At 45.0% G+C, this 26,154-nt stretch overlaps 1 pseudogene; it reads left to right on the top strand.

Moving 5' to 3' along the window:
- Positions 1-26,154, top strand: part of LOC110261758 — a 61,452-nt pseudogene that overhangs the window by 20,480 nt on the left and 14,818 nt on the right.

The raw sequence follows: 26,154 nt of genomic DNA, 5'->3' as shown, positions 1-26,154 counted from the left end.
AGAAACTAAAGAGCACATCTCCCCCCCCACCCACACACACACTGTTTTCCTCTTCTCCCTACACCCCTGGTGGTAGCATGGACACAGATTTTGTCAGGAATGCTCTCAATTGCAAATAAAATAAAATTCATCTAACAACGGACTAAACAGGCCTTCATTTTCCTCAAAGAAGAAATCTAGAGATAGGAGGCCACTGGTTCTGGTTCTGTGGCTCAGCAACTTTCAGATTCTTGTTTCTTTGATGCTACTGCCCTTTCCCTCATGGTTATAACATGGCTACCACAGCTCCGAGCATCACAGCCCAATTCCAGGCAGGAAGAAACTCACCAGCTGTGAGTTCCTCTTATAAACAAGGAAAAAAAATGTCCCCCAAATTCCCAGCAGATATCTTATTGGCATGATATTCCCATGATCACTTCTATGTATGAGGGAGGCTGGGAAAGCAAACCAGCCTATAGACTTGAGGCAGGCAAGGAAGAAAGAAAGAAATGAAGACATGGCAGTTGAGTAAGCCAACCCACAGTGTCCGCCACAGCTGTACATCACGTTGAAGACAATGCTTCGTTTATTTATTCAACAAGTGAGTACTGAGCACCTACTATGCCCTGAGCTGGGTGCTGAAGAGGACAGATGAGTCATATCAGACTTGGTGCTGGGGGTGATGGGTCCTTGACCTGTCTGCATGCAGGGGGTTGTGGAGGTTTGCACCAGGTTTGGAGGTAGACTTCCTGGATGGGTGCTGACAATGACTGGGAGTAAGTCAGGTGTTTGGAGTGGAGGGAGGCAGGCCAGCTGCCCATGCAGTGCTCCAGGCAGAGGGAACAGCATGTGCAAAGTCCTAGCAGCAGGAGAGAACTTGGCAGGCATTCAGGGAACTGAAAGGAGATCCCCGAGGCCACCAAAGGTTATTCAAACAAGAAAGATCAAAAGCAGGCCACACAGATGTGAGTGAGTCAATTTGACTAGCGAGAGCATTAAACCGTGGTCTGCCAGTCCCTTCCCATGGGGGAGAGAAAGCACTGGTAGCTTCTTTAAACACAGAAGCTGCAGGAGAAGCAGAAGCCCTGGGGAGCTGCTGTGGACAAACTCGACTACCTTGCTGGCAAGATCCCTGAGAGAGAAGACACTGCAGACCTGGCCACCTGGGTCCCGCAGTCAGGGTGGGCTCTCTGCCTCTTTCTGACTTGTCTGCAGAAGGTCCTGGAACCTGCTGAGCCCTTGGCCGGGAATTCGCTTCCCCTGAGTCTGCACTCTCTTCACTCTCACCTCCTGCTCACCCTTCAGATTTCACTTCCCACCCCCTCCCTGAAACACATCAACTCATGACAGTGCATGCACCAGGGACCTCCACCGTGTCACCAGCACGAAGGGACTGTGATTTTACATTGATTTGTGTGGAATTTTTTTAAATTGATGAGCATCTCTCCCAGTGGACTGCAAGCTCTATGAGGGAAGGGACCATTGCCAGAAGGTATTTCCCTAATACCTAGCATCATGCCTGGCACGTAGGAGCTCAATAAATACTAGGAGCTAGGTCATATCAAACTGACAATATGCAACCATTTTTGAATGGTACTTTCATATGATTTGGCCGAACATTAATTGAATAAAGGAAGCTGAGTTTTTCTGAACACTATTTACTGCAGCATGGGAATCAGTACAAGGAGGGTCCACGCTGGCACTGTTCAAAGAGCTGGTTTTCCTAAAATTCTAAAGAGCTGAGTATCTGGTCCCTGGTCATGTTTTTTTTTTTTTTTTTTTTTAATTATCGGAGCTGCAGCTGCCAGCCTATGCCACAGTCACAGCAACGCGGGATCCAAGCCGAGTCTGTGACCTACACCACAGCCCACAGCAACGCCGGATCCTTAACCCACTAAGCGAGGCCAGGGATCGAACCCTCATCCTCATGGGTCCTAGTCGGGTTCATTACTGCCGAGGCACAACAGGAACTCCTTTAGTCACGGTCTGGACCTGAACAGGGCTTCTCACACTTCAATACGCAGCAGGAGCCCCTGGGGATTGTGTTCACGTACAGATTCTGATTCGGTTGGTCTAGGGTGGTCCCTGAGAGTCTGCCTGTGTAACAGACTCCCGGGTGATGTCCATGGGGCGACAGCCAGAGGGAAGGAGGCCAAAATACAGACTTGGAGCAGGTTGGCATAGGTCCTCTTACCATTAAGGAGCTCCCACTAAGGCTGCCCTCTTTTTTCTTTCTCAGCCAATACAAAAATCCAGAAACTCATTTGCAAAGAGTTGGGGAGTTCCCATTGTGGCTCAACGGGTTAAGAGTCTGACATAGTGTCTGTGAGGATTCAGGTTCAACCCCTGGCCTTGTTGAGTGGGTTAAAGACACGGCATTGCCAAAAGCTGCAGGTAGGTCCAAGATGAGGCTCAGATCGGATGTTGCTGTGGCTTAGATGAGTTTTCCAGATCACCGAAGCTTGGGCCTCCAAGGGACGCAAACTTATTTTAATAGTTATTGATGGAAATGCTTTAAAGTTATTCAATGCTATCGTGCCTTCTTCAGTAGAGTAAATTGGACAGAACCCGACTCTTGCTTATATTTCCTTCCTTCTTGAAAAAAAAAAATCTTTGAGAGTTCCCACTGTGGCTCAGTGGTAATGAACCTGACTCATATCCGTGAAGATGCAGATTCGATCTCTGGCCCCACCCCATTGCTGTGAGCTGTGGTGTAGGTCACAGACACAGCTCAGATCCTGAGTTGCTGTGGCTGTGGCATAGGCCGGCAGCTGCAGCTCTGATTCGACCCCTAGCCTAGAAACTTCCATATGCCACAGGTGTGGTCCTAAAAAGAAAAAAAAAAAAAAATCTTGGTGAAATACATCACATATGTGAATAAAACACACACGGACAACTTAAAAAATATAAATCCGTGCTCACTCCAGCAGCATATATACTAAAATTGGAATCATACAGAAGATTAGCATGGCCCTTGCACAAGGATGACACGAAAACTCGTGAAGTGTTCCATATTTTGTATATATTTTATATATATGCATGACTGGGTCACTTTGCTATACAGTAGAAATTGACCGAACACTGTAAACCAACTATCATGGAAAAAGTAAAAATCATTAATAAAAAAATTAAAAATACAAAAAAAAGAATATAAATCAAGTGGATAAGGTTAGGCCCACCATGGTAAGAGAAGGCAGTACAGTACCTTCCGAGCCCCCTCTTTCCTCATTAACTACTACACCAGTGCACGTGTCTTCGCTTTTCTTTATTGTTTTATCACGTGGGAATGTGGCTCCCAACAATGTAATTCATTTTGCCTGTTCTTGAACATCATAGGAATTAAACCCTACTCAAGTATGATGGGGTGACTAGTTCCTTTTGTTGTACATTGTAGTTTTGATGATTTATTTACCTATTTGTTTATTTATTTTGTCTTTTTAGGGCCACACATGCAGCATATGGTAGTTCCCGGGCAAGGGGTCGAATAGCCACAGCAACGCACCCAAGCTGCACCCGCGCCTTCGCCGCAGCTTGTGGCAATGCCAGATCCTTAACCCACTGAGCAAGGCCAGGGATTGAACCTGCGTCCTCATGGATACTGGTTGGGTTAATAGCCTGCTGAACATTGTGTTTTTTTGATTCATCCCCGTTATCATGTGTCACTTGCCCTGTGTCTACACAGAGTAAATGGACCCTGGAGGGAGTTCTAAATGGCTGGACTGCAAGTAAATACATACACTACAGGGGATGAATCCTACGATATTTATTTTGGCTGTGAACAGTCTTTTGTTTTGTTTCGAGGGTGGTTGTTTTCTTACCCATTTGAGGGTTTTGTTTATTTTTGCTTCTTTTCTGGTTCCTGACAGTGTTCCAAATAACTGAGGTTGCTGTATATATATATATATATATATATATATATATATATATATATATATATATCTCGCCTCCGGATAAGTGAGGTGCCACTGCCCTTTGAATATGTCTAATTTAATTTCATATTAAATTTAATTAAATTCTTGTTTAATTTTGCTTTCTGGTATCCGCCCCAAACAGCATAGCTTCAACTAGTAGGTGGCACATATTCCTGAGACAAGAGACACCAAAGATTCCAAAGAGCCTTGTTCTGCTGCCACCAGAAGCCTCTTTTAGAAACAGAGGTGTTTTGGCAAGAGAAGAAGTCGTTTCTATATACATTAAAAAAAGAAAGAAAGAAAGAAACAGAGGTGTTAGAAAATTCTGACTTTTACTAGATGGAATTCATCCATGCCTCATGGTTAGTTTGAGTTTAAGTCATTTAATGGCAAAAGGGAACCATCTTGGTGATATCTTATTGTTGAAAAGTATTTCAGCTGTGGGTTACTGACCAATTCTGGCAGATGTGAGCAGAAAGGGGACTTATTGACAAGATATTGGATAACTTACGGAATCATCAGGTGGCCTGGCAGACCAGGTTTGAGACCATGCAGCCAAGAACAGTACCCAAAATCACTGGCATAGTGAGGACCTACCACCAACTACTAGGCACTTCATCCTGCTTGCCCCCACCCTCAGCACTAGACCCTGGGTGCAACCCCTACTGCAGGAATTCAGGGTTCCTGCTGAGGCTGCCCTGGTAGAGCCTGGTCACATCCTGCACCCTAGCTGCAAGAGAGACTGGGAAGACAAAGGCATTATTCAGGCTTGGAGTCCACACCACATGATAGAGAATTCAAAATACTTGTGGTTTTATACAAACCACAAAATAAAACAGCAATTTATTTCTCCCAGTGTAAAAAAGTTGAAGGCAAAGAATGCAGGCAAAATGCTCTGAAGCTCCTTCAACTCTGCCTTCACATGCTGCCTTCTGGACCAATATGGCTGCTTGAGCATCTACCATCAGGTCCACATCCCAACCATCAGGAAAGCAAAAGGCACAAAAAGGATGACCTCTTCCCTAACTATGACTTCATCACACACTCTGCTCATATCTCAATGGTTGAAACCATCATTAGGTCAAATAGAACATAAAGGAGAGTCTGGGAAATGTGGTCTTTAATACAGGTGGCCATGTGCCCAGCTAAAAAAAAGGGGGGGGTGGTGGTTTCTCTTACTAAAGAAGGAGAGAATAGATATCAGGAGAGATGACTGACTGGTGGTGTCCACTGTAGCAAGTTCCTAGCATTTTCATCATCCCTCCTGGCTTAGGACCTCTGTTCCCTACCAAGGCACATAAAAGTGTGTATATGCAGGATATTTCCCAGACTCAGGAAGGGGGTTCTGAGCTAGACAACCCAAAAAAAAGAGAGAGCGAGCACAAACTGGCCACCGTTCCATTACTGCTGCCCTCACTGTAACTAAGGCAAGCTTAGTAACAGATTCACATCGTATGGAGCCTTTGAACAAAGGCATTTGCCAGAGGAGGCCTGGGACATGAAGGAAACGAGATCCAGAGGCACAGCTGGAAATAGAGGCATCCGTACCAGATAAAGCTCTGTTCCCTCACAAGTTTGGAGGACTGGGGCAAGAATTCAAAGACATACCCGCATATGAACTATCTAAAAGCGATTCAGCAAGCTAACAACTTGTTGAATAAAATATGTCCTCTCCCTCGACCTTTACAGACTTACCTTCCTAACATTCTGGAAGGCCAAGGTCAACTTTAGAATGCTCAGGCTCCTCAGATCAGAAGGTGGAAGCACAGGGATGGACAGCCTGGGGTCAGGGCCTGTCTCCCTTTTGCTCAACCCTCAGTTCAGGGTCTTGGCCACCTGTATGTTCTGAATTTGGGCCACTGCCTGTGCCCCAAGTGGCTCTCCCTTGGCCCCTGGCTGCTCTGGCCACCCAGGACCAGAGAAACATGCTCCCATGGGCTCTTGAAGCAAGCGCTCTGGCCTGGGTCTCGGGGTGGTACTGGGTCGCATTGTCACACTGACCCAGCAGGGTTGTCCATAAAGTGAACTGAGAATAACTGGAAGCTCTTTTGAGAGTTTTTCCTATTAGCCCCAGCCTCTGGATTACTGGCTATGGGAGAGTATTTCTTCTGCTGCAACTGCATTGGGGGCAGTTTTCAGCAATAAATGTATGTCTCCTCACCTCTGGAAACAAGCCCAAACAAAAAACCAAAACCAAAATAGAACAAAACCAAACCAGGAATCCCTCTTCCGTCCCTGATGCCCTCTGCCTATTTCTCTGTTTCCTCCTCTGACACCCTCCCATCGGGCTGTCTCCCATCGTCGTCCTGCTTTTTTCCCTGCTCACTTTCTCCCCTCCGCCCGCCTTCCCTGGCATGTCTTAACCCCTGCCATAGCGACAGGGAAAACAACAAAACATTGGGGCAGATGAGAGCTGGATTTCAGAGCCCTGAGAAGCACAGGCTCGCAGGGGGCCGGGACTTTCCATGGCGAAAGAGACCAGGGGAAAAACTTGAAATCTTGGAGAGGTGATGAGGAAAACTCGAGAGCTGAAAGAACAAGGGGCATCTCAAAAACCCGTCAGAAGCTGACATAAAAGGAATAAGGAGGTGGTCCTGCAAAATGAGCAAAATGGTGATATAACGTCCCCCCATGCTGCAGAGCCTGTGACCTTCCCAAAATACAGTCAACCTCCAATGGGATGAACTATTAGCAGAGGGGGAGATACTGGGGAGCAGATAATCAGGAAAACCAAGATCCCTCTTCTGGGAGTTCACATCATGGCTCAGCAGGAACGAACCCGATTAGTAACCATGAGGACATATGTTCGATCCCTGACTGCGCTCTGTGGGTTAAGGATCTGGCGTCGCTGGGAGCTGTGGTGTGGGTCACAGATGCAGGCGGCTCAGATCCCTCGTTGCTGTGGCTGTGGTGCAGGCCAGCAGCTGCAGCTGCCATTCACCCCTAGCCTGGGAAATTCCATATGCTGCAGGTGCAGCCCTAAAAAAAAAAAATCCCTCTTCTGAAAGGAGGTAAAGAGTTAATATTTCTATGAAGTGGAATTCTAGCATTTTAGGCTTGGTGAGATGGTAAGGGGTTAGTGCTTTCAGGGAGCAAGCCTGGGGTAACTTGGAAGGGTGTGGTCCTGAAACTGATTTGTTTTAGAAGCGTGGAAAGCCAATGAATGTACTTCTGGCCACAAGACACAACAGGTGAGAAAAAGGAAAAGCAGGAGGCCTGGTTTCTGCTTCCTGGAGAGGAGGTGTTGTTACAGATCTCCCAGGGAGCACACATGCCTCTCGTGAATGTGTATAAGTCCGGAGCACTCAGCTCTCTCTCACCACCCTAACCACCCTAGCTCTCCCTGGTGGCTGCTTCCCCAGCGTTCTGGCACGCTGGCTGCCAGCACCTGCCAACAACAAGGAAGCTGAGTATCGTGGCTGCAGCTTTTGGAGGCTACTTACGAAAGAGATGACTAAGCCCTAGGGGCAAGAGGAGGGTGCAGCTAACTCCTAGCTCAGCAAGAACCGGTCTGCTATCAATTCCATCCAATTCAGCATTAACCAAGTGCCAGCTGTGTGCCTGGCTAGTCCCTGGGGATGTGAAGATGAGGAGGCATGGTCCCTGCTCTAGAGGACCAGGCATGCCCATGAGAAACTGTAATCAGAGACATGAATCCACAAAAAAAAAAAAAAAAAAAAAAAAAAAAGGAAAAAGAAAAAGTGGCAGAAATGATTTCATGGGGGTACAGTGATGGAGGCAAAAGGAGGAAGAGAGAGCTTCTCCGTGTGTATGGTCAGGCTAAGAGTTCTAGAGTCCTCCCCAAACACACCCTTGTCCTCAAGCTTTCTTATCCAGTCAGTCTGCTTCTGTCACCTGAATGACTCTCACACTGTCCCCCTCTCCTGTCTTGGCTCAGGTTCTCATTCAGAAATTGGTCCAGGCTCTTCGCACTCAGCTCCCTGAGGCAGTTTCCTAGAACTCAGGTCCAATCAGCTCCTTCCCCTGCTTGAAAACCTTCCACCATTTGCCTCTGCCACCAGAATAAAATCTAAGCCCCAAGGTCCCTCACACCATAGCCCAAACTTGCCTAAGGCTTAAGAGTAGAGTGGGCTTCAGGGTAGGGACTTAATGGCTCAACATGTCATCAACACCCCCGCTTCCTTCTGGAGGTCCTCTCTGCCATCCATAGTGTTGTATTTAACCTTGGGCAGACTTCTCTCATGGTGATAAAATGGCTGCAGTAATTCCTGGTCTCATACCCACACTCCATGCCATGTAGAAGGAGAAAGAGAGAGACCTTCTTTTCCTAAAGCTGCCAGCAAAGCCTTAGGTCAGAACTGGGTCACTTGCTCATTCTCAGGCAAGAAGGGATCTTGCTGATGCGTCTGTATTGAGGCAATTTGCCCCACCCTTAGGGATAGGGTGGAGTCAACTTCCTCCCGAGTACATGGGAAGTGTACAGAGGGTGGCCACCCAAGGAAAATGGGGTAGTTACCAAAAGTATATGGATGTGGAGGAGGCCACCACAGTGTCCACTGTAGCACCCTTCCAGCACCTTCTCCCCTCAAACCCCACCCAGATTCTTCCTTCTCCCTAACCGGTCTTGTGCCTTGATGTTGCTAAACCTTTGCGTGTGCTCTCTCTTCCACCTGAGAATGCTGCATTTTCTGCGGTGAATAACAATGTGTGTATTGGTGGGGGTGGGCGGGGAGGGGGTCCCCCATACTGACAATAACCAGCTGAACTGAACCTACAGTTCCACTCAGTTCTGACACTGTCTATCTGAAGATGGCATGAGAGTCCGCAGGTCAAGAGCTCAGTTCCACATCAGCCCTCTGTTTCAGGATACCCGTCCCAAGACCAGACTGTTACATGTGCTTTGGATTGACTGGCTATGGATCAGAGGTTCTCATGACCCCCCTCCTCAGATTCCATTAATTTGCTAGAGTGACTCACAGAATCCAGGAAACCACTTACTCACTAGATTACTGACTTGTTCAAAAAGGATATAACTCGGGAACAGCCCAGATAGAAGAGATGCATAGGGCAAGGTTTGCGGGAAGGAACAAAGAGCTTCCATGCCCTGTGCAGGTGCACCATTCTCCCCACATCTCCACGTGTTCACCAACCTAGAAGCTGTCCAAACCTCCTCCTTTTGGGTGTTTATGGAGGCTTCATTTCATAGATATGATTGATCAAGTCATTGGCCATTGGTTGACTGATTCAACCTCCAGCCCCTCTCCTTTCCCAAGAGCTCAGGGAGTAGGGCAGAAAGTTCCAGCCCTCCAGTCACAAGGTTGGTTCTCCTGGCAACCAGCCCCCATCCTTGGGTTCACCCAAAAGTCACCTCATTAACATAACAAAAACACCTTTGTCATTCTCATCACTTAGGAAATTCCAAGGGTTTTAGGAGCCCAGTGCCAGGAACAGGACAAAGACCAAATATATTTTCCTTAATATAAATCACAGTATCACAGCTGCCTTTCCAGTCCTGGTTCTCAGTGTACACCTATTCACTTTTCAAGCCCTTGCCCAACATCACTTTTTGAATTCTTTAGATATTATGATCACTGTAAGAAAAGAAATTAGGTTCTTATTCACTCTCAGCATAATGCAACACCTGACACACAATAGGTACTCCATAGAGGCTTGTCCAGTAAGTGAATGCTGCAGCATTTCGAAAGCCTACAACAAGGAACTAATGTCTCTTCAGAATCTCTTCCAAATGCCTAAAATGCAAAAAATGTAAGAAGAGCTGTAATGTATAAAACACTGAGGAGGAAAGGATGGTGCCCCCATGAAGTTCAGATAGAGGAACGTTGAAGGGCAAGAGTTTGTCCAAATGTCTCCAGCATCATCCCAGGGAGATGCTTGGGCTAGAAGGAATGTTTTAGTTCACTTGGCAGGTAAGCATACTCTTAAATGGAAAGGGGTCAATCAGGCCATCATAGCCTGATCCATTAATCTTCCAACCATTTAGATTATCCTACTGGGAAGATATTGCAACATCAGCAGACCCAGGCACACCCACCTCGCTTGCAATTACCATCTCATAATCCCCTCATAAACTGGCTTTCTGGTTTATCATTGTAATCTACATTTCTTAGTGTCCATTGGCCCGAGACCAACACTATGGTTGATTCCCAATTATCTTTTCTCTTTTTCTTCCTTAGTCACAGAACTACAACCACTCCAAATTTTAGATGGTCCCATGGTCACCTAAAATATAAACTATATTTCTCAGCCTTCCTTGTAGCTAGTTAGGGCCATGTGACTAAATTCTGGCCAATGGCATGTAAATCAAAATAATATGTGTGTAACTCCTTGGAAGCACCATTAAAAGAGGGTGGTGTTTCCTTCATCTTCCTTTTCCCCTTTCTGCTGGCTGGAATGTAGATGCTCTGGCTGGAGCCAAAGCAGTCACACTGGACTATTAAGGAATTTGTAAAAGATGTCATTGCAGGGCAGAGCACCAAGATAGAAGACAGAGCACCAAGATAGAAGGAGCTTGAGCTAAATATAACCGCAGTGCCATCTCAGATAACCCTCAATGCCCACTTGAACATTTATATAACAGAAAATGTAGTTCTGTCTTATTTAAGCCAATTTTGACACTAATGGCCTAACCTAATTCCAGGCTAACAACTGTACTATCCCATACACGTGACAATCGAGCACTTGAAATGTGGCTAGTACAAACTGAGAAAGCCACACTAAGTTTTGACTTAGCACTCCAAAAAAGAATGTAACGTGGCTCATGAATAATTTTTATATTGAATATATATTGAAAGGACAACACCTGAGATATATTGGGTTGTCCTATTATTCTTTTTGCTTTTTAAAATCTTACCAGTAGTAAATTTTAAATTACATTATGGCTTACACCGTATAGCTATTGGACAGGGCTTCGTGGGCCTTGTCATCTCTGTCCGAACTGATAATATCAAAATATTGAAGCATGTAAAGCTGAAAGACGACCAGAAACTGGGCTCAGGCTGGAGTTCCTGTTGTGGTACAGCAGAAACAAATCCAACTATATCCATGAGGATGTGGGTTCAATCCCTGGCCTCACTCAACTGGCCGGGGATCCAGTATGGGTCGCAGACACAGCCATGTTGCTGTGGCTGTGGTATAGGCTGGCAGCTATAGCTCTGATTCCACCCCTAGCCTGGGAAATTCCATAGGCCATGTGTGTGGCCCTAAAAAGCAAGCAAGAAAGAAAAAAAGGAAAGAGGAGTTCCTGTCGTGGCGCAGTGGTTAACGAATCCGACTAGGAACCATGAGATTGCGGGTTCGATCCCTGCCCTTGCTCAGTGGGTTAAGAATCCGGCATTGCCGTGAGCTGTGGTGTAGGTCGCAGACGCAGCTCAGATCTAGTGTTGCTGTGGCTCTGGTGTAGGCAGGCAGCTACAGCTCCGATTAGACCCCTAGCCTGGGAACCTCCATATGCCTCGGGAGCTGCCCAAGAAATAGCAAAATGACAAAAAAAAAAAAAAAAAAAAAGGAAAGAAACTGGGCTCAGGCTTACTCACCAAAGTCCAGACTTGAACTTTGCCTCTGGCTCTGTCTTTCTTCTGTTCGTTGCAATCCCTTAACCTATTTGCCAAACTACCTTATCTGCAGCAAGAATAGCTATAATGCTTGGCACAGAGTATGGCTAAACTTAGAAAGAATGAGAAGAGAAGACAGGAGGTGATTGGAAAGTTTAAAAGGCACAAATCTGGAATCCAGGCTCTAGTACCTAGCTAAGGTACAAGACCAGTCACACATACATGGTTTATCCGTTGCAGAGAACCAAATTTCAGCCATGACACGCTTTCTTGGAAAGCTTCAGAAAGGGTTTTATATTTGGATCTCCAGGAGAAATACAACCATCCGTATAAATCTAATCCTCTGTCGATCTGAGGGAGACAGAGGTGCTTGGGGCACAGGTCTACATAAAGATTTTCAGGTAGGGCTCTGAGTCTTAGTGGAAACCACCTTGAACTTGCTTAGGCAAAAAAAAAAAAAAAAAAAAGAAAGAAAGCTTCCTAGAAGAATCCTAGAGTGTCCATGGAAGCCATAACAAGGCTTTTCAAGGGATAGAAGCCAAAGGACTGAAAAACCACCAGGAACCCCAGCAGTGTCTCTGCCAGCATGTTTCATCTGCACTTCTCTCTGAGGGTCAGTTTTTTTCTCCTTTCTCTGCAAACCAACCTTCTCTGCTTCTCTGTCCTCCCAGCCCCAACACACATACACAAACACCCTTTCCCATCTTATCCATTCAAAAGACCAAATCAAACCAACTAGCTGTCTCTCTATCTCCAAGTTCCTGAGACTGGTTTGTTGATTGTTTTCTTATCTTGTTGCCAAACTCAGTGTCACCTAGATTTTCTCCCACGTTTTCTTCCAGAAGCTTCATGGTTTTGCATTTCATATTTAGGTCTGTGATTCATTTTGAGCTCATTTTTGTGAAAAATGTAAGACCTGTGTTGAGATTCTTTTTTTTTTTTTTTTTTTTTTTGCATATAGACATCCAATTGTTTCAGCATCATTTGTTGAAAAGACTACTCTTTCTTCATTTAATAACCTTTGCTCCTTTGTCAAAGATAAAATTTGGCTGTATTTGTGTGATGCTATTTCTGGGATCTCTATTTTGTTCCATTGCATGTATTCTTTGATCAGTATGACAATCTGGATTACTGTAGCTTTATAATAAGTCCTAAAATCAGGTAGATCAGCCCTCCGATTTTATTCTTCTTCAGAACTGTGCTGACTCTTCTAGGTCTTTTGCTTTTACATATAAACTTTAGAACTTGCTGATATATACATGGTAGTTCTGGGATTTTGACTGGATTATATAAAATCTATAGGTCAAGTTAGGAGTAATTGACATCTTAACATATGGAGTCTTCCAATCTGTGCACGAATCCAACTAGGAACCATGGGTTTGTGGGTTCCATCTCTGGCCTCACTCAGTGGGTTAAGGATCTGGTGTTGCCATGAGCTATGGTGTAGGTCGCTGACGCGGCTCGGATCCCACATTGCTGTGGCTCTGGCGTAGGCCGGCAGCTACAGCTCTGATTTGACCCCTAGCCTGGGAACCTCCATATGCCGAAGGTGCGGCCCTATAAAAACAAAAAAAATTTTTTTTGATTGTTTATTGCTGGTATATAGAAAAGCAATTGACTTTTGTATATTAACCTTACAGCCTTCAATCTTTCTATAGTAGTTGCAGGAGTTCTAGTGGGATTTTTTTGTTAATTCTTTGAGCTTTCTACATAGGCAATCATGCCTTCTGTGAAAAAAAGACATTTTTATTTCTTCCTAGTATGTATAAATTTTATTTCCTTTTCTTGTCTTATTGTTTTAGCTAGGATTCCCAGTACAATGTTGAAAAGAGTGGTGATAGAGGTTACCCTTGCCTTGTTCCTGCTTTTAGGGGAAAAGCATACAATTTCTCACCATCACTCATAATGTTAGTTGTAGGTTTTGTGTAGATATTCTTTATCAAGTTGAGGGAGTGTCCTTCTATTCCTATTTTTCTAAGAGGTTTTTATCATGAATCGATGTTGGATTTTGTCAAATGCTTTTTCTGTATCAGTAGATATGATGGTATAATTTTTCTTCTTTAGCTTATTGATGTGATGGATTACGTGGACTGATTTTGGAAAGTTGAATCAATCTTACAAACCTGGAATAAATCCCACTTGCTTATGCTGTATAAATCTTTTTATAAATGTTGGATTTGAATTACTAATATTTTGCTGAGGATTTTTTTACATTTATGTGCATGAAACATAACAGGCTCGCATTGTCCTTTCTTATAATGTCTTTTCTGCTTTTGGTATTTGGGTAATGTTGGCCTCACAGAATGAGTTAGGAAATATTTTCACCATGTGAATTTCCTGGCAGAGATTATAAAAAGTAATATCAATTCTTCCTTGAATGTTTGGTAGAGTTCATCATCTGAACCTAGTGCTTTCTTCTTTAATAGATAAATACCTATTCACACTATCTATTTCTCATTATGTGAATTTTGGTAGTTTGTGTCTTTAAGGACTTGATCCATGTTATCAAAGTTATCAGATTTGTGAGCATAGCCATTATTCACAGTGCTCCTTTATTATCTTTTTAATGTCCATCGATCAGTTGAGATGACACCTTTTTCATTTCTAATACTGATAATTTATGTCTTCTCTCTTTTTTTCTTGTTTAACCTGGCTAGAGGTTTGTCAATTTTATGATCTCCTCAAGGAACTAGTTTATGAGTTCCTTGATTTTCTCTGTTGTATTACTGCATTTAATGCTATAAATTGCCCTCTAAGCACAACTTTAACTGCACCACACACATTTTAATAAATAGTATTTCTATTTTCATTTAGTTCATGTCCTTTTTTTTTTTTTTTTTTTTTTTGCTTCTTAGGGCCACACCCATGGCATATGAAAGTTCCCAGGCTAGGGGTCAAATCAGAACTACAGCTGCTGGCCTATGCCACAGCCACAGCAGTGTGGGAGCTGAGCCACATCAGCAAACTACAGCATAGCTCATGGCATGCCAGATCCTTAACCCACTGAGCAAGGCCAGGGATCAAACTCTCATCCTCATGGATTCTAGTCAGGTTCTTTAACCACTGAGCCAAGAAGGGAATTCCTAGTTCAAATACTTTTAAATTTCTCTTGAAATTTCTTTGGCCTGTATGCTAGTTAAAGTGTGTCTTTTAATCTCCAAATGTTTGTGGATTTTCCAGCTATCATTCTATTATTGATTTCTACTTTAATTCCATTGTGATCTGAGAACATACTTATATGATTTATATTCTGTTAAATGTATTAAAGTGTATTTTATGGCTCAGAATGTGGTCTGTCTTGGTGAATATGCCATGTAAGCTTGAGAAGAATGCATGTTCTGCTGTGGTTAGATTGAGTGTTTTATAAATGTCAACTAAATCAAGTTGGTTGGTAGTGCTATTCAGGTAAACTCTATCCTTACTGATATTTTCCCTGCTTGATCTATTAGTTACTGAAAGAAAAGTGGTAAAGTCTCCAATATAATGGTGACTTCATCTATTTCTCCTTGCATTTCTATCAGTTTTGCAGCATGTATTTTGATGTTCCGTTTTTAGAGGCATACACATCATGGATTGTTCTAGATTCTCGCACTCCTTAATCAGTCCATCTCTTTATTCCTGATATGTATTGTTGTTGTTGTTGTTGTTCTGATGTCAGCTGTGCCTGAAATTAATGTAGCTATTCCAGCTTTCTTTGATTAACGTTGGCACAGTATATCTTTCTTCAACTCTTTACTTTAACTTACCAGAGCCAAGACATTTAAGTTGTTTATAAACAATATATAGTGGGTCTTGTTTTATTTTTCTGTCTTTTGAATTCACTCTGACAACCTGTCTTTTAATGTTTATACTTATAACATTGACATTTAAAATAATTATTCATATAATTGGATTAAATCTACCATGCTTATAACTGTTTTCTACTTGTTACACTTGATCTCTCTTTTTCTTTTCCCTTTTCTCCTGTTTTCACCAAGTGTTTAGTTGAGTGTTTTATGATTCCATTTTATCTATTCTGTTAGCATATCAATCACGCTTCTTTTTAAAAAATTTTTGTGATGATGGTTGAACAGCTATAAATATAATAAAAATTCATTGCATTTTTTAAAGAATTTTAATGGTTGCCCTAGAGTTTACAATATACAATTACTACTAACTTAAGTTCACCTTCAAATAACACTATTGTATTTCACATGTAGTACAGGATACTTACAACAGAATATTTCCCAATTTCTCCTCCCATCCCTTATAACATTGCTATCATTAATTTTACTTATCCATATGCCACAGTCACCCAGTTATAGTTTAGACTAAGGAATAAGAAGAAAAATAAAATTTTATTTTACATCTTTAATTCCTTCTCTGGTGCTTTTGCTTTTTTTAATGTAATTTGATCACACATCCTTTGCCTTCTCTCTGAAGAACTTCTTTTAACATTTCTTGCAGGGTTGGTCTACTGGAAGTATTTTCCCTCAGTTTTTGTTTCTCTGAAAAAGGCTTCATTTCTTTTTCATTTTGAAGGGTGAGTTCCCTGGATATAGAATTCTGGGTTGGTGAGGGTTAGGATCCAGCATTGTCCCTGTGGTGCTGTGGATTCCATCCCCAGCCCAGCACAGTAGGTGACAGATCTAGCGTTGCCACAGCTGTAGTATAGGTTGCAGCTGTGGCTTGGATTCCATCCGTGGCCCAGAAACTTCCGTATGCTGCGGGTGCAGCCAAAAGAAAAAAAGGCAAAACACATAGTAGTCTGGGCCTACTTAGTGTGGGTCAAGTTATCCTGTATACGAGATCATATGATTAAAGTTTGGGCACCTAAGTTTTAACATTTTAGAACAACTTATCTTTCTTTGGTTTCAATAGCTGAGGTCTTACTACAAAGGCTCAAAGTAACTGAGTGAAGAGATTCTAAATCAGGTTGAAGTCCCCTTTCCTCACCTTAGTTATTACTTAAGAAAACAACCACAGGGAGTTGCTGTCATGGCTCAGTGGTTAACGAACCCAGCTGGTATCCATGAGGATGCAGGTTCGATCCCCTGGCCTTGCTCAATGGGTTAAGGATCCGGCGTTGCCGTGAGCTATGGTGTAGGTCGCAGGCACAGCTTGGATCTGGCATTGCTGTGGCTGCAGTATGGGCCGGCGGCAGCAGCTCCAATTCAACCCCTAGTTTTGACCCCATGGGAACTTCCAAATGCTGCAAGTTCAGCCCTAAAAAGGCAAAAGAAAGAAAGAAAACAACCACAGTATAAATTTTTACACAAATCAGGCCCGATGTAAACAGCCCCTGAGCCATATTCTTCCTGGTGGCGGGAGGTTGGGTCCTCAGTCCACTCCTTTAGGGATAGGTTTCCAGCTCTGCCCTGACTTGGAATTCTCTACTTGGCTCCTTTTCTCTCTGACAGGCAAAGCTGCCTTCTCAGGATTCCCCCAGATGTCCTGGGGGCTGGGGTTGCTGAAACAAAGGTGCCATAGCCAATGTGCTAATGAATTCTTGAAGCTGCCTAGTGGAAAAGAGGTTACACGGAGCTGTTAAAAATGTTCCTTTCTCTCTTTTCTTAAAAAATCGGGAGGTTTTCTTTTTTGTGAGTGGGTGTGCACGCGCACACCCACACACACACACATCAGGCCTCTAACCCAAAAAACTTTCACTTTCTAACTGCCCCAAATTACTCCAGTAATTTTCCCATCTCTGCGATCTCAGAATGCTCAGGTTCTGACCTGATTTTCTGTTCTTCCCCTTCTGTAACCCAATCCTCTTTCTCAACACCCAGTTGTTACTACTGGTCTCACTTGCATGGCATTCCTTCTGTTTGCTAGTGTACTCTCTCTCTCTCTCTCTTTTTTTTTTTTTTTTTTTTTTGTCTTTTTGTCTTCTTGCCTTTTCTAGGGCCGCTCCCAAGGCATATGGAGGTTCCCAGGCTAGGGGTCAAGTCAGAGCTGCAGCTGCCAGCCAATGCCACAGCCACAGCCACACCAGATTCAAGCTGAATCTGTGACCTACACCACAGTTCACAGCAACACCAGATCCCTGACCCACTGAGCAAGGCCAGGGATCAAATCCACATCCTCGTGGACACCAGTCGGATTCGTTTCTGCTGCACCACAACGGGAACTCCCTCTTCTCTTTTCTTATGGACTGAAAGCTCCTCAAGAGCAGGGCCCACGCCTTAGTCTTATTTAACCTGTATCTCCCAAAGCTCCTGGCATCCACAGTCCCTCATTCAAATGCTCAGCAAACGTTTCTTATTTTCATTTAACTCCTCTAATAATAGCGAACACCTACTGAGACACTGTTCTAGGTACTTCACACAGATGAAGTCACATAATCCTCCTAAAAAAAACCCTCACATTATCCCCAATTTGCAGATGGGAAAACTGGTGCCCAAATTGGCTAAGTAATTGTCCGCAGGTCACAGAGCCAGTAAATCACAGCAGAGCTGAGATTTGAACCCAAGTCTGTATCTGGCTCCACTGTCTTCTAAACGACTTGGTTATATTATCACACAATGTGCATAAGCCCCTGAAAAGATTTATCAGTTTAGTCTCCCTTTGCTGTCATAGCCAGAGAACAACTGGCTGGCGTTTAACTTTCCAGGAGTATTTGTCTGAAACTAATTGCATCATATAAGCGTTCCTTGGTTTTGCTCCCACCCACACAGTCACTGGGAAATCCTACTTTTTTTTTTTTTTTTTTGCCACACCCATGGCATACGGAAGTTCCCAGGCTAGGGGTCGAATGGGAGCTGCAGCTGCTGGCCACAGCCACAGCCACAGTGATGCAGGATCTGAGCCGCATCTGCGACCTACACCACAGCTCACGGCAATGTAGGGTTCATTACCTCTGAGCTACAACAGGAACTCCCTGAGAAGCCCTACTCTGTATAGAGGGATGAAGAGCTATAGTTGACTCCTCTTCAAATTTGAGAGTCAGGTTAAAAAGAAAAGAAAAAAAAAGCAAACTTATGACTCTGGTAAAAAGCAAGAACATTGGGCTGGAGGTGCCCGAGAGCTAGTTAAACAGTATTTCTGGGTGTGTCTGTGAGGGTGTTTCCGCATGAGATTAGCATTTGAATCAGTAAAGCAGGTGGCTCTCCCCACTGTGGATGGGCATCCAAACGCCAGCCTGCAGCTGGAGTAGAACAAAAGGCAGAGGAAAGAGGAATCTGCCCCTTTTCCTTCCTGCCTGCCCATGTGAGCTTCTAGGCACCTCTTGATGTGGTCTCTTCCTGCCCCTAGACTGGGATTTACAACACTGGCTCCCCTGGTTCTCAGGCCTTTGGACTCTACTAGGATTACACCACAGCTGCCTGGGTCTCCAGATCGTGGTCCTTAGTGAGATGCAAGAGAGAAACAGAACAGCCCTGGCCTATAGGCCAGTTGCTTCATTTTAGCTTCCACCATCATCAGATGCTTCTTTAGAGTTCACTGCCTTTTGTCCTTTTGTTAAAACATAAACATTTGCAGAGGAAAAGTCATGCATGGCATAAGCCAAAGGGGCCTCTCGTTGTGGAGTAGAGAGACCTGGTGTCTAGTCCCAGCCCAGGCACTATCTCTGTAGATAACAGAGATCCACCTTCCACACATGCCATGCCCTGTCAAATAAGGTTGGGTTTGCTATCTCTGAGAACACTTTCAGCTAGTAGAAACTGTGGTCCTTGGTGCAGGTATGGGTGGGCCCCTTGGACAGTCTTCCTCCAGGATAAGATAGATAGTGGCAAAAGCCTGATCAGAAGGCTGGGCTCTCAAGACTGTTGCCTGAGCCCTAGTTTGCCCCTGAGTTGGATCTGGCCAAGGACAAGGAGAATGTGGGCCTGTGGACACTGCCAGGCCTCAGCCAGCTCCCACAGCTCCACCTTAGCAAAGTTCTGTTTTGGAAAGGTCCAGGGAGAAATTAATTGGTATAAGCTGGAAGTTGGTTGGCCACATGGAGAACTCAGCTTCCCCCTTCCCTGGGTCCCACTGGCTACAAAAGGAGCTTTGTCTGCCATGGGGCAGCCGGTCCAGGATGTGACCACCAGACGGAATTCAAACTTTAATAGGCTGCAGCGTCTGCTCAGAAATACACAACTCCAAGCTTCTGCACCTCTGCATCAATCCGGGAGATGGGGACTGGGTCTGGCCTGGCTCTGAAGCGTAGGGCTTGGGATAAGCACCAGCTTGGGCCACCCTTCTTCTCCTCTGCCCCCCATGCCTACCCTGAAATGAAACAGAAATGGCCAGGAATTTCACCCAGCAGAAATGGCTGAATGGGTTAAAGGACTTCCCTTTTTCTGTGGTTCCCTCAAAGGTAGAATTTCAAGGCGCTGTCCAGGGTCTTACCTGGGTCAGGAGAGAGTATGGCACACGAATGGGATGGGCAGAACCCAATATTCAGAGGCCACATCACCTTCCCTTCCACCCTCTTCCCAGCCTCCTGCCCTGCTGAGGACCAACTGGGCTCCATCATACCTAAGAGCTAAATGGTAAACTAAAGAAAAAACTGTCTCAGGTACTCCCCTACTCTGTGGAGCCTCTTCCACCCAAGCCCTTTTCTTTCAGGGAAACCACTGTTTTGGTGGAGTTAAATCCCAGTGGAAGAGATGAGTGATGGCAGAGCACTTTCCCAGTGGCCATAAGACCTCACCCGATAAACGATTTCCATAAAAGTAAAGTTGACCCTTCCATGGGGTGAAGGTGGGGAGGAATGGTTTATGGGGGAGGAGAGCTGCTCTGGCAGGAGAGAGGAAGGAAGCAGTAGTTTTTTGGCTCTGAAAGTGTTGCCTAGAGGCATCTTGGATTCTGCCCAGCCTGCAAAAAAAAAAAAAAAAAAAAAGGATCATTCACCACTGTGGCTGCCCCAGCTGTAAAGAAGCATTGAGAGGGTTTGGTCCGTTCACCGGCAGCCAGCCAAGTGTGTGGCCATAACAGCTCTAATATCCAGTTCAGGCCAAAGGAGAATGCCCACTTGCTTATACTGGAAATCAGGGAACAATGTACGGTGGAGGGAGCGCTTGACAAGGGAAATGGGTTTAGACGCACAGACACTATGGGAAAGGCTTTCTAGCAGAGGGAACAGAGTCAAGGTCCCATGGCTGGAAGACAAAGGTGCTGGGGGAAGAGTTTGGCAAGGCACACGGTATATGAAGGGCGTAATAGGAAATAAATTTGAAAAGGTCAATTGGGATCCAATTATGGAGGGAGGGCCTTGGGCCATGTTAAAAAAAAAAAAATTGGACGCTCTTCCACAGGCAATGGGAGCATTTTAAGATCTTAGCCAAAAAGTGGCTTAATTAGGGAAATAAACCAAAATTTGCTCAGCACCAAGGAGCAGGCACTCTAGTAATGTTATTACATATAATCCCACAGTGATCCCAGGAGGTAGGTGACAGAATCCCCATGTTGTAGTTGAGGAAATTGAAGTACAAGGAAGCTGGACATTTGTCCAAGTCACACAGCTAAATCTTCACATAGGTACAGCTGACGCTTGAACGACCCGGATTTGAACTGCACAGGTCCACTTAAACCCAGATAAGCGCTTTTTTTTTTTTTTTAGGCTTTTGTCCTTTTAGGGCCACGACCCTCGGCATATGGAGGTTCCCAGGCTAGGGGTCCAATCAGAGCTATAGCTGCCAGCCACAGCCACAGCCACAGCAACACCAGATCCAAGCCATGTCTGCGACTTACACCACAGCTCACGGCAACGCCGGATCCTTAACCCACTGAGCAAGGCCAGGGATCGAACCCACAACCTCATGGCTCCTAGTTGGATTCGTTAACCACTGCACCACGATGGGAACTCCAAACACAAACATCTTTCACTGAATACATACTACAGTACTACACAATTGTTGGTTGATTTCTTGGAGGTCAGGGGCTGGCTATGAAGTTATATGTAGATTTTCAACCACAGAGAGAGTTGGTGCCTCTAATCCTCATGTTGTTCCAGGGTCAACTACACTAGAAATTTCCTTCTTGTGCACGCCTCATGGATAAACTAAATGAGAATGTTCTCCAGCAAAAGTGGACTGACCATCAAGGGAATACCAGGATAATGCGAGAACACAAGAAACGATGGAATTAACCCAGAGGCTGTTCAGCAAGCCTCAAGAGAAACTGGTGTCCAACAAAATGTCAGGGAGTCCCAAGGAGAAGGACTTCTAGGAGAATCTAATGGATCCAAGAAACACATAAAAGAAGTGAAAATTTGGATGATAAAATTGGGGCAGGATGGCAAAGACCCATCTTTCTTCGCTTAAAGAGAAAAAAGGAAACGATCAAAAACCCTGGGGAAAACAAACTGCTAAATGAGAAAGTCATGGTCCAAAAATGAAACAAAATAAGGAGTTCCCATAGTGGCTGAGCAGCTAACAAACCTGACTAGCATCCACGAGGACGAGGGTTCGATCCCTAGCCTTGCTCAGGGGGTTAAGGATCCAGCATTGCCATGAGCTGTGGTGTAGGTTGCAATGTGGTTCGGATCCTTCATCGCTGTGGCTATGGTGCAGGCTGGCGGCTACAGCTCTGATTGGACCCCTAGCCTGGGAACCTCCATATGCCGTGGGTATAGCCCTAAAATAACAAAACAAACCAAAAAAAAAAGGAAAGAAAGAAACAACATAAGAGATAAGATACATTTGAGCAAATGGTTGCACAAAGAGTAAGAAAACCTATTTGAACTTGGGGCTAAAAGTACGGTCCTTGGAGGGACACAAGTGTCTACCCTTGGACATACAGGGAAAGAAATAAAACTATTGACCATCACCAGGACTTACACTCATTTACTCACGCAAAATACACTATTTCAGTTGCTGTTTAATGGTCTTCAAATTTTAGAATGGCTTATGAACCAAAAGGGAAAGGTTCATTAGAGTTTTAGGTCAGGATATAATGTTAACACACTTGACAATATACAAATTTTATAGAAAACGTGACAGGAAGACAGGGGTGTTGTTGATGCTAATATCTCATGGGTAAGGAGTCCAATACAAATGAGAGCTGATGAAATGAAGTCATCAACAGGGGAACAAAAAAGAGTGACCATAGAGTTCAAGAAAAGGGGGACTATTTTATGGGAATTAGACCTTTCACAGTCATGGGACCTGATTCAATAGTCTATGTAAGCCTGTTGCCTCTGTGTCTGGAGTTGGACCTGTGGTCAGCAGGACCAGCAGCTGAGAAGGAAAGATGGAAGCAAGGAAGAGGAAGGACACCCTGGAATCCACAAGGACACCTGGAACCTGAATCTGTCTCCACCTCCAATCACCGTGGTGTGGATGAATTTCTGGATAAGCAGCTGGCCCTGCATGAAGCTGCACATGCCCTTTAGCCCAGGACACAGACAAGCTGAAGGAGAACTAGGAGGAGTGGAGGAGCCCCAGTCTGCAAGCTAACAAGGCAGGGCGTGTGTCAGTGACAGATATGCGCTGCAGTGGCACCTGGCCCTGCACCAAACTTTCAGAGAGTGGAAATGGCTGTTGCCTCACCTCTGCCTTCCAAATTTTGCCTCCAAATGTCCCTCATAGCTAACCCTAACTTGGAACCCTGGTGGGGAGGGTACTTTGGGAAATGTAGTTGCCGCTAAGTTGACTGTACATGCAAATGGATATATTCAGAAAAAACTGGAAGAGGGACAAGGGCAACTGTTAGAGGATGGGTTCCCTGGAAGCCGACACTGAGACGGGTCCTGTGAAAAGAGCAGGACCTTGCAGGACATTTGGTCTTCTCCAAAACATCCATAGGACATTTGGTCCATGCCAAGAGGCCCTTGAACCTGGGTTCCATTCAAAACATCCATGAATGTGTTTGGTCCATGCTCCATGGACCAGTACTAAATTTCAAGGGCTTTGGGGGCATAGACCAAATGTCTCCGTGGACATTTTGGACAGGATCAAATATCAAGGACCTTTTGGCGTGGGCCAAATGTTGGCCTAACGGATGGGAAGGAAACAGGTTGGGCAGAGGAAGAAGTCAAACTTCAATGCAGACTCCACAACGCCTCCACTGACCAGCCCCGAACTCTGAGGTGAACACTCACTGGCCAAGTCCCGCACTGAGCGGAAATAGCCTGGCCTTATTCCCTCACGTGATGCCCTGGGTGAAGTGGCTCTGTACCACTGAGGCTGATCCCAAAGGAGCCGGCAGCTGGCAGCCATCTGCTGACCACTAGTCCCACAGCTGGACAGCAAGTCCTTTTTTTTTTTTTTTTTTTTATGGCTGCACCTGCAGCATCTGGGAGTCCCAGGCCAGGGGTGGCATCAGGGCTGCATCTTCGACCTATGCCACAGCTTGTGGCAACGCCAGATCCTTAACCCACTGAGCAAGGCCAAGGATCAAGCCTGAGTCCTCATAGAATCAATGCCGGGATCTTAACCCCCTGAGCCACCATAGGAACTCCAGCAAGTCCATTTTTGAAGAGGGTGTTTGGATGGTGCTTCTCCCGGTCTACCCAAGTTTACGGATGAGGTAAATCCTGCTTTATCCCAGCAGAGAGACAACAGATAAAGTTCCTCAAGGAACCACCAGGACACAGCAGGATGAGCATGTTATATAACTTAGAACCAAGAACCAAAGCAGTTGAGAGCTACTGCCTCCAAGAGACAGGACTACACCCAAGGCACATGGGACGGAGGTCTGCTTTGAACTATGAGCCCTTCTGTACCATTTTATGTTTCTAACCACGTGCATGTCGTTCTTCGGTTAAATATTTGTAACGTTTTAAAAATTGGGGGTCTGTCTGATTCCAAGCGACATCTCAGAGTCAAGGCCCTGGCAGGCTCATTTGGGGTGAGCAGATGGAAGCTTTGCTTTCTCCAGGGGTGGGCAGGCACAGCTGTGAGTGCCTGGCATGGCTTGGCTTGGCCGGCGGTACCTGGCCCATCCATTCCCAAGGCGGGAAACTGGCCAAGGCTTTCATCTTCTGCCCCAAAAGGATGTGCGCCCAGGCCCTGAGAGTGGGGGGCAGTGTCAGCCCCCGCATTCTGCCGGATGGGGACCTCTCCATTTCTACTGGAGGGCTGCTGAGTTTGGCCTCCCAGAGAAGAGCGGTGCTGTTTTGCATATCTGGACCCCTCCCAAACTTTAACATCTATGATTCAATCTCCAAATAGCAGAGCCTGACACCTGGGAAAGGTCAGCAGTCAGTTGGCACAGGAGCAGCAGCTGGTCTAGTGTGAGGGGCTCCTCGAAGGCTGGCTGCACCCGGTGGTTAATGGGGGAGGGGCTCTCGGGTCAGATGCTGTCCCTTCTTCTTTTTTTTTTTCCTTTCTTATTTATTTATTTATTTGTCTTTTTAGGTCCACACCTGAGGCATCCAGAGGTTCCCAGGCCAGGGGTCCAGTCCAACCACAGCATCACAGGATCTGAGCCACGTCCGCGACCTACACCACAGCTCACGGCAACGCCGGATCCTTAATCCACTGAGCGAGTCCAGGGATCAAACCTGCAACCTCATGGATACCAGTCAAGTTCATTTCTGCTGAGCAACGATGGGAACTCCAGTGTCCCCTCCTATTTTTTTACAAAAAACTTTGAGAAAAATGTATGAGTGGAATACAACTCCAGTACAGGAAGTGAGGAAAATAAAGACAAGTTGGCCGTAACTACACCCCCACCCCACAGTCACTACCTCCTCGTCATGTTTTCTCTCACTTCACTCCCCAACTATCTTTTTTTAAAAATCCAGTTGTAATCACATTGTACATCAGTTTTGCTGCTTGCTAAATGTATAAGTATTTTCTATGTTGTTATATAAGCTTCATAGCTATAATTTTAAATAGCTGCATTTTTTTTTTTTTTTTTTTTTGTCTTTTTGCCATTTCTTGGGCAGCTCCCGCAGCATATGGAGATTCCCAGGCTAGGGGTCAAATTGGAGCTGTAGCCTCTGGCCTACGCCAGAGCCATAGCAACACGGGATCCGAGCCATGTCTACAACCTACACCACAGCTCACGGCAACGCCGGATCCTTAACCCTCTGAGCAAGGTCAGGGATCAAACCCGCAACCTCATGGTTCCTAGTCGGATTCGTTAACCACTGAGCCACGATGGGAACTCCAATAGCTGCATATTCTATAACTGGAATCTAATATATGGCACAAATGAACCTATCTACAGAAAAGAAACAAATTCATGGACATGGAGACCAGACTTGGGGTTGCCAAGGGGGAGGGGGAGAGAGGCGGCTGGACCGGGAGTGTGGGGTTAGTAGTTGCCAACTATTGTATTTGGAGTGGATAAGCAATGAGGTCCTGCTGTATAGCACAGGGAACTATATCTAATCACTTGTGACGGAACATGAGGGAGGATCCTGTGAAAAAAAAAAGACTGTATATAAGTGTATAACTGGGTCACTTCACTACAGAGCAGAAATTGACAGAACATTGTAAATCAACTATAACAAACCAATTTTAAACATTAAATTTAAATAAATATATAAACAAATAGCTGCACAGGGAGTTTCCATTGTGGCTCAGTGGGTTAAGAACCTGACTGCGTCTATGAGGATGCAGGTTCGATCCCTGGCCTTGCTCAGTGGGTGAAGGATCTGGCACTGGTGCAAGCTGCGGCCTAGATTTCAGATGCGGCTTGGATCTCATGTTGCTGTGGCTGTGGTGTAGGCCAGCACTTGCAGCTCCTATTCAACCCCTAGCCTGGGAACTTCCGTATGCCACAGGTGCGGCTATAAAAAGAAAAGGAGAAAAGAAAAAAAAATTAGCTGCATAAGATGAAGCCAAGGACTTTTGTCCCAGAACCTAATAACA

The sequence above is a fragment of the Sus scrofa genome, chromosome 7, assembly GCF_000003025.6.
Source record: "Sus scrofa isolate TJ Tabasco breed Duroc chromosome 7, Sscrofa11.1, whole genome shotgun sequence".
In the NCBI taxonomy this organism is placed as follows: domain Eukaryota; kingdom Metazoa; phylum Chordata; class Mammalia; order Artiodactyla; family Suidae; genus Sus; species Sus scrofa.
The sequence above is the reverse complement of the archived record's forward strand: the minus strand, read 5'-3'. Positions and strand labels throughout refer to the sequence as shown.